This window comes from Anolis carolinensis, chromosome 3 (assembly GCF_035594765.1).
Source record: "Anolis carolinensis isolate JA03-04 chromosome 3, rAnoCar3.1.pri, whole genome shotgun sequence".
Lineage (NCBI taxonomy): Eukaryota > Metazoa > Chordata > Lepidosauria > Squamata > Dactyloidae > Anolis > Anolis carolinensis.
The window spans coordinates 183,599,201-183,610,787 of NC_085843.1; the positions used below are offsets into that span (position 1 = coordinate 183,599,201).

The 11,587-nt window shown below is 38.2% G+C and overlaps 1 long non-coding RNA gene across 1 annotated transcript; it reads right to left on the reverse strand.

The window, feature by feature from the left end:
- Window positions 1-10,110: 10,110 nt before the first annotated feature.
- LOC134297688 (uncharacterized) lies at window positions 10,111-11,243 on the reverse strand. Its single transcript, XR_010004523.1, has 2 exons — window positions 10,692-11,243; window positions 10,111-10,607 (listed from the first exon to the last, which is right to left on the reverse strand). It is a non-coding gene; the product is annotated as an uncharacterized LOC134297688 (long non-coding RNA).
- Between the last annotated feature and the right edge of the window lie 344 nt (window positions 11,244-11,587).

The following is an 11,587-nucleotide window of genomic DNA, read 5'->3' on the forward strand; positions in this document are numbered from 1 at the left end:
AGCTCCCAGAAATCCTAACAGCTGGTAAACTCGCTGGGATTTCTCGGAGATGTAGGCCAAAAACACCTGGGGATCCACAGGTTGAGAACCACTGGACTAAGCCATGCTACAGAATCAAAGGGGCTACGTTTAAATTAACAAAATATTTGTTCCTGCTGATTTCACTTTTATTAATTATTTTGAACTTCCCTCTTCTTGATTACTTGATAGAGTGGCCTAGAAACAGTAGTTGGCTTAGTTCTTTGCTTAGTTTGAAGGCTGGATTGTTTGGCCAACTTGCTTGGAAGACCTGAAAAAGAAGACTAGGTTCTAAACACATTAAAAGTGTAAATTTGGTTTTCCATGTGTTAAGCTTATTAAATCTTTCAAAATATATCCTCAATCATGTGCGAATGGTACAACCAATCACTGAGGGAAAGAACCAAATATCAAATACAAAATAACTCTGGGCTTCCATGATCAAATACAATATACAGTAGAGTCTCACTTTTTCAACATCCATTTATCCAACGTTCTGGATTATCCAACGCAGTCTGCATCCCGCCCGAATCCACAGCTCTTTCTCTAGGCAGCAAGGACTGAATTTTTTACGGATTTAATTTCCAACAATGTTGTTACTGTAAGTTCATTTAATGCAATTCTATCTTTATTTGTAGTCGATTTGTTAGCAGTCAAAGTTTTTGTAGTCAATGTTTTCAACACATTGCAATGTTCTGGTGCTAAATTCGTAAATACAGTCATTACTACCATGTATTGAACTGCTTTTTTTTTTTTTTGGCCGATTTGTTGTAAAACATGATGTTTTGGTGCTTAATTTGTAAAATCATAATGTAATTTGACATTTAATAGGTTTTTCCTTAATCCCTCCTTATTATCCAACATTTTCACTTATCCAACGTTCTGCCAGCCCGTTTATGTTGGATAACTGAGACTGTATATGTATGTGTCATTTAATAAACAGGGTCAAATACCAAATGCCATTTCATGGCAGCTATTAAATACTGTCGATATAAAATGCCGTTGCATTATAGTTGTTAAATACTTTGAAATAGTAACTGCAAGACAGTTGAAATTGAGGAAATTATATATTTCAAAAACACCAACAATTCACATTTGAGTCCCTGGACCTATTTTACATTTTAAAATGCCAGCAAGAAACTTGGGGAATTGTGGCAGAGTGTCAATTTTGTTTCAGTTATAATAGGTACAAGCAAACAATGAGTGATGGAACATCCTGTATAGAACAGGATAAATGAGGTTTTATGGATTTATCTACAGTAGAGTCTCGCTTATCCAATGTAAATGGGCCGGCAGAACGTTGGATAAGTGAATATGTTGGATAATAAGGAGAGATTAAGGAAAAACCTATTAAACATCAAATTAGGTTATGATTTTAAAAATTAAGCACCCAAACATCATGTTATACAACAAATTTGACAGAAAAAGTAGTTCAATACATGGTAATGCTATGTAGTAACTATTGTATTTACGAATTTAGCACCAAAATATCATGATGTATTGAAAACATTGACTACAAAAATGCGTTGGATAATCAAGAACATTGGATAAGCGAGTGTTGGACAAGTGAGACTCTACTGTATTTATTTATAGCACTTTTATATGACATCCCAGCCCGCAACAGCTCCCAAAGCAATGAACAAATAAAAAACAATGCAAACAATACAGAAACATAAATATTCTAAAAATATTTATTGTAGTTACAGTTGTAGCAACTTTTATGAAATTTGGGGAGGAGGGATGGTAGCAAACTCTGTTCTTCCTCCAGTAAAGAAAGGTTTGGGGCATCTTTTCATCAAAAGGAAACAAATGCAAAAATTTCTCTATGATGGTCTAGTTACCCTTTGCCTCTTGTCTAAGTAGGGAAAACGGGCTGCTAGCTTTCTTCTCCACCATGCGCAGCTGATCATGCATTGAAAGCTATTTTTATGTCTGACACAATTGATGTAGCAAATCTAAATTGGCATTCAACCTTTTGGTAACCCAACAGACAAGAAAGTAGTCAGATGGTGATTGTCACACATTTCCTCAGTGACTTCAAAATTCTTGTCCACTGAATTTTTTTGCTACGAACGCAATATGCTGGTAATCTCAAACAGGTTTGCCATGGTCATTCTGCAGCTAGCCAACCACTTGCCATCATCCTATAATATGCACATGCTGGTGCTCCACCATTTGCTATGAATTCTTGCTTGGATCCATAATGACATGGCATCAGACCACTCGAGGATTTGACAAGGACGATCACAGCTCTTTACAGTCAAAATGGCTTTGCCATGGCTAACCAACTCCTGCAGAATTTTTTTTTCTGCACAGAAAAGAAATGAAAAAAAATCCCGGGCTCCTGCAACTTGTAACTTATGAAGGATCTTCAACGATTTGCACTTTCAGCCCAGTTTCTTTTGGAGCCAACCCAAGATTTTATCATTATACAGTAGAGTCTCACTTATCCAACACTCACTTATCCAACATTCTGGATTATCCAACACATTTTTGTAGTCAATGTTTTCAATACATCGTGATATTTTGGCGCTAAATTCGTAAATACAGTAATTACAACATAACATTACTGCGTATTGAACTACTTTTTCTGTCAATTTTGTTGTATAACATGATGTTTTGGTGCTTAATTTGTAAAATCATAACCTAATTTGATGTTTAATAGGCTTTCCTTAATCCCTCCTTATTATCCAACATATTCGCTTATCCAACGTTCTGCCGGCCTGTTTATGTTGGATAAGTGAGACTCTACTGTAGTTTTTTGTATGTGATTTTTTATGATCTGTTTTTATTGTTGTTTGTTCATTTGTTTTACTGCTTTGGTTTTATATTGTTGATGTCCGGGCTTGGCCCCATGTAAGCCGCCCCGAGTCCCTTCAGGGAGATGGGGCGGGGTATAAAAATAAAATTATTATTATTATATTATTAACGATTAGCCATGGGATTCAAGACACTAGTCAGCAATTCCAAATGCATCTTCAATGGAGTAATCAGTAACTGTGTCTCCATTTTGATATAGTATTTTAATGCTATAACAAGGGATTTGTAATGTTTTAAAAATTGTGGTCACCTCCAAAAAATGGATGATAATAATTCCAACCATAATTTTCCACAATGCAGAAAAATTATATTCAGCACTTCTCGTTAAAAAAAAACAACAACACAAGGACTAACAGAGCAGAACAACTCTGTGCGGGGGGGGGGGGGGGGACAAGGGGAACAGATCTGAAAAATTAAAATTAAATTACTTGTTGCCCCTTTGTTTTATCCAAGTTCTTCTCACGTTGCTGGCATGAAGAGGATATTTCTGCTGATGGGGCTCCTTCCACCTGGGTCTGAGTGCTTGAAGTTATGGGACAGTGTGAAGCCACATGCTGTCTGGGATGAAAAGCAAGTGAAAGCAGGAAGATGAGCAGTAAATTAAGTTCAAGATGGGTAAGAGTGTGCTTATAAGAGATGATGATTACTCCAGCACTGGTGCTTTGAGTAGACTAAAGGAGATGAGGAGGAAGTGACCAAGGAACAAAGGAGAAGGTCACGGGAACACCAGATAAGTATGTTCTCAAAGATCCTGTTACATTTCAGTGCAAGGCTGCAAAAGTGCTGTGCATTATCTGGAAAAATATACATTCCCTGATATGCAACATGGGGAAGCCTGGCATCACAGCAACTCCAGAGGCCCACCCCTTCAAAAACTAAAAGGGGGCAGGGTTTTTCCCATACAGTAAACCTATATTTGGGCCAGGACTCTCATTCAGAAAATGAGTAACAAAAATTCAATTTATCACTTTTTAAGGGAAATCTGGATCCCCATATTAAGACCAGAGACTAACTCTAACACCGGTGGCTTCTACTGCTTCACACTGTGCAGAGGAGCATCGTGTGACTGAATGTGATCCTCAAGGCAATTTTTTTAACCAAACAGAAAACTGTCTGTTAGGAAGAAGAGTCATATCCCCATATTCTCTCTGCACATGCTTATTTATTATTTATTTATTTACAGTATTTATATTCCGCCCTTCTCACCCCAAAGGGGACTCAGGGCGGATCACATTATATACATATAGGGCAAACATTCAATGCCCATAAACACATCGAACCGAGACAGAGATAGACAGACAGGCGCAGAGGCAATTTAACCTTCTCCTGAGGGGATGTTCGATTCTGGCCACAGGGGGGAGCAGCTGCTTCATCATCCACTCTGACGGCACTTCCTCACTTCCTCATTCCAACGTCGTAAATTAGTTAAACTTGCCTCCCCACTTTTATAAGTGGTACCTTATTTCCTACTTGATAGATGCAACTATCTTTCGGGTTGCTAGGTCAGTAACAAGCAGGGACTATATTTTATTTTTAATTGACAGGTGCTCACCCCGCCACGGGCTGGCCTCGAACTCATGACCTCATGGTCGGAGTGATTTATTGCAGCAGCTGCTCACCAGCCTGCACCACAGCCTGGCCACAATCTGTTATGTACACATTTGTTTAAAATGCATCAGAGGGACATTCAGTCACGTGAGCCCCATCACGTCAGCATGCTGAGTGGGACACCCAGATGACTTCCATGAGATCTCAGCTCGAGAAGGTTGTTTCCAAGAATGCTTTCATCTGAAGAGGTGAAATTACATATAACCAGCATTATTATTTGGTCCACCATTAAATTATAATTCCATTTCTATATGTTCATTGATCAGTTTGTTGCATTAATTAACATCACATAAGCAGAAAAGTAAACAGCAGGAATACGGAAACAACCAAAAATTTAGAACACTGCATGTTAATTAGCTAGTAGATTTCTCTTGGGTTTTTCTGTACCCAGTTTTGCTTGATTATTTCTTTTTACTCAAATGTTTGTGTATGATACTGTGTTTCCCCAAAAGTAAGACAGTGTCTTATATTAATGTTTGCTCCCAAAGATGCTCTAGGCCTTATTTTCAGGGGATGTTTTATTTTTCCATGAAGAAGAATTCACATTTATTGTTGAACAAAAAAATGAACATTTATTATATACTACTCTACAGTAGTTGTCATCACAAACCAGCATAACCAGACATACTGTGAATCCTATCAAGAATTTCTTGTTACTACCATTATTTCTATGTACTGTACAACACTCTATAGTATGTACATTTACCGATCCTGCATGCTCTGGTGTTCTGTTCGGCGGGCATGCTTTCAAACACAAACTTTGCTACTGTGTTTCCCCGAAAATAAGACCTCCCCAAAGAATAAGACCTAGCAGGGGTTTGGGGGGATTGCCAAATATAAGGCCTCCCCTGAAAGTAAGACCTAGCAACTAAGGCTGCAGCAGAGTTCCATTGGGAAGCATGGCTGCAGGGCTAAAGCAGCACTCCTCATACACACACCGGAGGGAGGGAGGGAGGGAGAGCAAGTGCTTGCTTTCTGTGCCTCCCTCCCTCCCTGCCTTGCCTTGCCTGTCCCCCAGCCACGGCTTGAAAAACCTGCTGCCGTTTCTTCCTTCCTTCCGTCTCCCTCCTGGCCATGCTGCCTTCGCCCCCAAGGCTTCTGATTGGCTCCTGGAGCCCGGGCAAGGGAGGGTGGGAGGGAAGGAAGAGGGCTTTCCATTCCTCCCCAAGGCTTCGCTCCTTAAAGGTACAGGACGCATTGGGATTCTCCTCTCATCCTTATTCCTATCCTATGCCATGAAACTGATTATTTTATATTATTCTATCACCATATTATTATCATCATATTCTGTTACTATTATTATATCCCATTATTATATTATCCTATTAATATATTTTAAATATTATATTATATTTTTCTATTATTATTATTATATCATTTTATTATTCTATTATTATTCTATTATATTTTCATATTATTATATTATTATTCTGTTATTATTAAATTCCATTTTATATTACCCTATTAATATATTTTATATCATTATATTCTATACTATTATTCTATTATATTATCATATTATTATTTTATTATTATTAGCATATTCTGTTATTATTATTATATTCCATTTTATATTATCCTATTAATATATTTTATATCATTCTATTCCATTCTATTATTCTATTATATTATCCTATTATTATTATATTATTATGCTATTCTGTTATTATATCCCATTATTATATTATCCTATTAATACCATATTATTATCATATTCTGTTATTATTATATCCTATATTATATTATCTCATTAATATATTGTATATCATTATATTATTATTATATTATCATATTATTATTATAGTATATTATATTATTCATCATTCATGACTACATTGAAACTAGAATAGAGAGAAATCAGCGTGGAAACCTTGTGAAACCTAAATTGCAAGAGGTACCATAGATTGTTGTACATGTAAATAATGGTAGTAACAAGAAATTCTTGATAGGATTCATAGTTTGTCTGGTTATGCTGGTTTGTGATGACAACTACTTTACAGTATATAATAAATGTTCATTTTGTTGTTCAACAATAAATGTGAGCTCTTCTTCATGGAAAAATAAGACATCCCCTGAAAATAAGACCTAGTGCATCTTTGGGAGCAAAAATTAATATAAGACCCTGTCTTATTTTCGGGGAAACAGGGTAGGTCTTACTTTCAAGGGAGGCCTTATATTTAGCAATTCAGCAAAACCTCTACTAGGTCTAATTTTCTGGGGATGTCTTATTTTAGGGGAAACAGGGTACATACACACAATCACAGACAAATCAGAGAGGGTGTTAAGCTTTGTCGGAAGAGCTGTTTGTTGTTTTAAATTGTGTGCATGCATATATGAGTGACCCTGCATTGTTTATACAGATTTTATTTTGAAATCTTGAAAAACAGGTTTTATTAGCAAAGTATCATCTGTATTTTAAAATAAATACAATGACACCAGTTGATATGAAAAAGCCAAGTATATAAAGAACCCCACCATGTTTATTGTCAGATAATGTTTAATGACAGACCATGACTATCTGTGCCAAGTCATCACAACTGCAGCCAGAATAATCTATGCTCAGAGATTGAGGAAACCAATTTTCCCAATGCAGGAAGAATGGCTGGCGGAAATCTGTGAACTAGCTGAGATGGACAAAGTAATTATGCTGACTAAGAAGAATTTCTTGACTAACTTCAAGAAATACTGGAACTTTTTACAGCAATAATGGAGGTAAAATTTAACTACTGGAATTATGAATTAGAGGAATGTTAATAAAATTGAAAGATTGAGATAGAATGTTATCTAATGGGAGTAGGAAAACAAGGAGTAAAAATCAACTCAATAAGTGTGAGGCCTGTAGAACAATTCCAGTAATTGTGAGTCTAATATGTGTTTATTTGTGTAGGTATGTTTTAGTTTTAGTTCTGTTAGATGCAGTGGTTTAAATTTTATATATTACGAGTGTATATACATGGAGTTATGAATGCATTAGCCCTGAAGTTACAGTGCTCCGCATGTCTCCCATCCTCACCCCCATTACCATTTACCAGGCAGTAGTCCTTGAACGGATGAGGATCTCTACTTCTGTTAATCTGAAAGCCGCTGACATTCTCATCCCCTCCTGTGAGCAATCTCTCATATGGCAGGCAGAAGTAGGATCCCTGTTGTAATTCACCCTCATGACACGGGTCACTTTGTGAGCTGCTTCCTGATTGACAGAAGAACAGACCTCCACAGATCGCAGTGGCTGCTGCTCAGTAAATAGTCACTGCAGGACTATTTTGTAAATATAAAACAGTTGTGAGCACATAACTCTAGATTATACCTTTCTAACTGCCCAACAGGAATCCAGCTATGTTTCTATTAGCAAATGCAGTGGTGACACAGAGGTAGGCAATATTTTGGTCACAACTGCTATGTTATGTCAGGGGGTGCTCCAGAATATGCTCCACAATGTAGCAGAACTACTATATTCATACATATGGGGACTGGTTCTGCAATTGTTGATCAGTTCTAGACAAAGTCCTTCATCTGGAAAACATGATGGAGGGATCATACGTAATTATTACAATTTCTGCTGTTATATTTTCCTTTGTTTTCCAAGGAAGATGCTATGAAAGCATTATCATGTGTTTAATTTTCCATTTGATTTATATGTGGAGACTAGAAGAGGGAAACTGGATTACATTATTAGGAGCGTTTTTTTCAAGTTCTGTTTTTTGTTTTTCTTTTCAATCAGAAGGAAAGCATATGCTGCTTTTCACTCTGGAAGTTCTGTTTCTTGTCACATAAGGGATATATATATATATATATATATATATATATATACCATTTTTTTCAAACATTAGTAACATAATAGCCTTGTGGAAAACTCAGTCTCTAAAGGCAAGCATAAGGAGGAAACCAGGAATATTTCAGCTCTTGCTACTTGCCCCATCTGAACGACCCATGTACAGCTTGGCATGAGGAGAACAATATGACTGGGTTTTCTCAGGCCAAATGAGTTTCAATGCTAATCTTCCTTCTGTTTCATCTTTTCCTGGGTTTTTAGCTGGGACTCATCATTCTGCTGTACTTGAAGATTCACACACTCCAGTGCGGCTGTTTTATTTCACTCCTCGCTCAGCGCAAAGTACAATGAAAGCCAGGAAAGAAGACTTGGGATCTGCTCACTGTCAGTGGTACATAGTTCTGGCTGTTGTTTCCGTTTGATGCCTTCAATTTTATCCAAGGATTATACAGGATGGGAATAAAAGAAGATTTACATGCCTGAATGCGGGTCAAATGACAGTCAGAAAACACATGTGTTCCAGCTTTTTCACCTGCATGCTATTTCTGGCAAACTTTCTTTTAAAAGCTTTCTAACCAACTGTGGCAGAAATTGCTGATAGGAGCTTTCTTCCTATAGCTAACTAAAATGAAGTACATTTTTGCTTATTTCAAAAGTTTTCCTATTATTTTATCATTGGTTTTGTCCATATGATAAGCAATATCTAGATCCCAGAAATTCCTAAGGCTCTGTAGCATCCCATTCTAGAAAGCAGAAGAAAGCGAATCAGGATTTGGCCATGCAGATGAGGAACAAGGACCTTTAGAAAGAAATGTCAAGGTTTCCAGGCACCAGGGAAATGTTTGTGAGGGTTTTTTTTAGCGTTGTCTCGTTCATGTTTGTTTTAGAGATAACATCTTAGGACTTCATCACATTAGACTTTTTCATCGTCCTAGGACTCTTTCAGGATGCCAGGAGAACAGCGCCTACCAGATCCCATCAGTTATTTTTCGTTGCATGTACTCTATCACATATGTATTTTTTTATTTTGAGGATAGTTAGCCCATGTTTCAATCAAACCATTGTCAAGGCAGCTAACAGTATATTGGTTGTAATAATGTTCTAATTTAAAAGTCAGACACATGTGTACATAACCAAAGCTGATGTATATGAGACATAGTGTGATTTTTTCTGATATAATAATATTTCATTAAAATTAACTTTATTTGTTTATTTAAAAACTTTTAACATATTACCATTGTCTTGTTAGATTGTCTGTTCCCAAGATCTAGATATGCCCCCCGCGCCAACTTCATTCATACAGCATTATAAAAATGCAGCTCTATCAGTTCTATTACTTTTACTTATTTTAATTTCAGTCCTTGCATATAATTACTATAATACATTTTCTCATTCTTTATCCACAATCTGTCTTATTTATTTATTTATTTACAGCATTTATATTCCGCCCTTCTCACCCTGAAGGGGACTCAGGGCGGATCACATTGCACACATAAAGGCAAACATTCAATGCCATAACATAGAACAGAGACAGAGACAAGATGCAGGCACGGACTGGCCTCGAACTCATGAGTGATTTGTTGCAGCTGGCTTGCTATCCAGCCTGCACCACAGCTCGGCCCACAGCCCGGCCCACAGTCTTGGTCATTTTGTGTTTTGAATTCACTATTATTTGTACACATGAAGTTGATAAATGGCTTCCATGTATTATCAAATAGTTCTTCCCTTATTTCTCCTTTTGCTAATCTTCATTTATTGGTTAACTTTTCTGGTACGACTATAGCCCATATCTTATTTATCCAATTCTTTATTGATAAATCCTCTATTTTTCCAGGTTCTGGGTATTTTGAGTTCTGTAGCACATAACATGTCAAGGACAGAACGCCACGAGATTCAGAGTAACAGAGTTTATTAGGTTACAGAACTCAAAACAAGCCCGTAAAACACAAGGGCCAGGCAGTATTTGCCTTTAGGAGCAAAAAGGGGCAAAATAAATGTTCAAAAGATAAACCGGATTAAACCGGAGTTTAATCCGGGTAAAAAACAAACTGCTTGCTTCAGCCTGAATATAAACAAAACGAGAGCCAAGAACAAAAGATACAAAGAATGCAGCTAATTGGCAGCAGATTCCTCTCTGCTGCCAACACAGAGTTTACAGTAACTTGCGTCGCTCCCACACACACACAGCAGACAGGATTTCCAGCACGAACAAATCAGCCAGGGAATGCAGCAGTAGAGTAGACCAGTTCCGTTCCGTAGTTAAAAGCCAGAAGCAGACGTTTGTAGTTTTCCCAAGTCCAAGAAGGGGATGAAGCCAAGCCGTGGTCAGTTCAGTCCGGGTATTCAAAGCAGGAGATGGCGTCCGTCAAGAAGACGACGGAAGGTCAAGCTAATAAGAGTAAGCACAGGTTTGCACAAACAAATGCCCACACAATCCCTCCCGCCGTCTGACCCTGGATTCCAATCAACTTACGTCTCAGCACAGGAAAGCACACAAGTCTTCAGGGAAGCGTCCCACACACACACGGATCCCAAGCGTTTGCCCAGATTACCTTGCCCAACGCAATTTGCAATTGCTCCCAAGCCCCATTTTATGCCAGTTACAAATCTTCATCACTGTCAGCTGTCCTCCTTAACCCGGGCGTTTCCTCATCACTTTCCTCGTCAGAGCTGGAACACCTCTGACTACGCCCAGCAGCATCTCCAGCTGTGGATCCCGTCCCATCCCTCCAGCTAAGCCATGGATCTGATCCTGAAGGTCCCCATTCATCTTCTGCCCCATCATGGCCAGTGGCACCCAATTCCTCCCTTACCCGAGTCCAATCCATCTCATCCTCCTCCGAGCTAACCTGCCCCTCCTCCATTCTCTCCGTAAACCCCTCGAAAGACTCTTCATCAGATGGTGCTGCAAATATGTCTCGCAGTCTTTTTCTCTCTCGCTCCTCGAGAGTATCTGACTCTCGAGGAGTCTTACGCCCACGCCTGTCAGTAACAGAGCCACGAGGCTCAATCATAACATAACATGAGTAATATAAGATTTTTTTTATTTAGAACCATAGAATCATAGAGTTGGAAGAGACCTCATGGGCCATCCAGTCCAACCTCCTGCCAAGAAGCTGGAAATCACATTCAAAGCACCCTCAACAGATGGCCATCCAGCCTCTGCTTAAAAGCCTCCAAAAAAGAGCCTCCATCACAATCCGGGGCAGAGAGTTCCACTGCCAAACTGCTCTCACATTTAGAAGGTTGTTTCTATTTTCAAATACTGAAATCATTAATAGAACTCCCTTGAAGTGTACTGTTTCCCCACTATTTGGCTTATCCGTGATAGAATTTCATCCCAGAACCGTCATACTTTTGGGCATATTA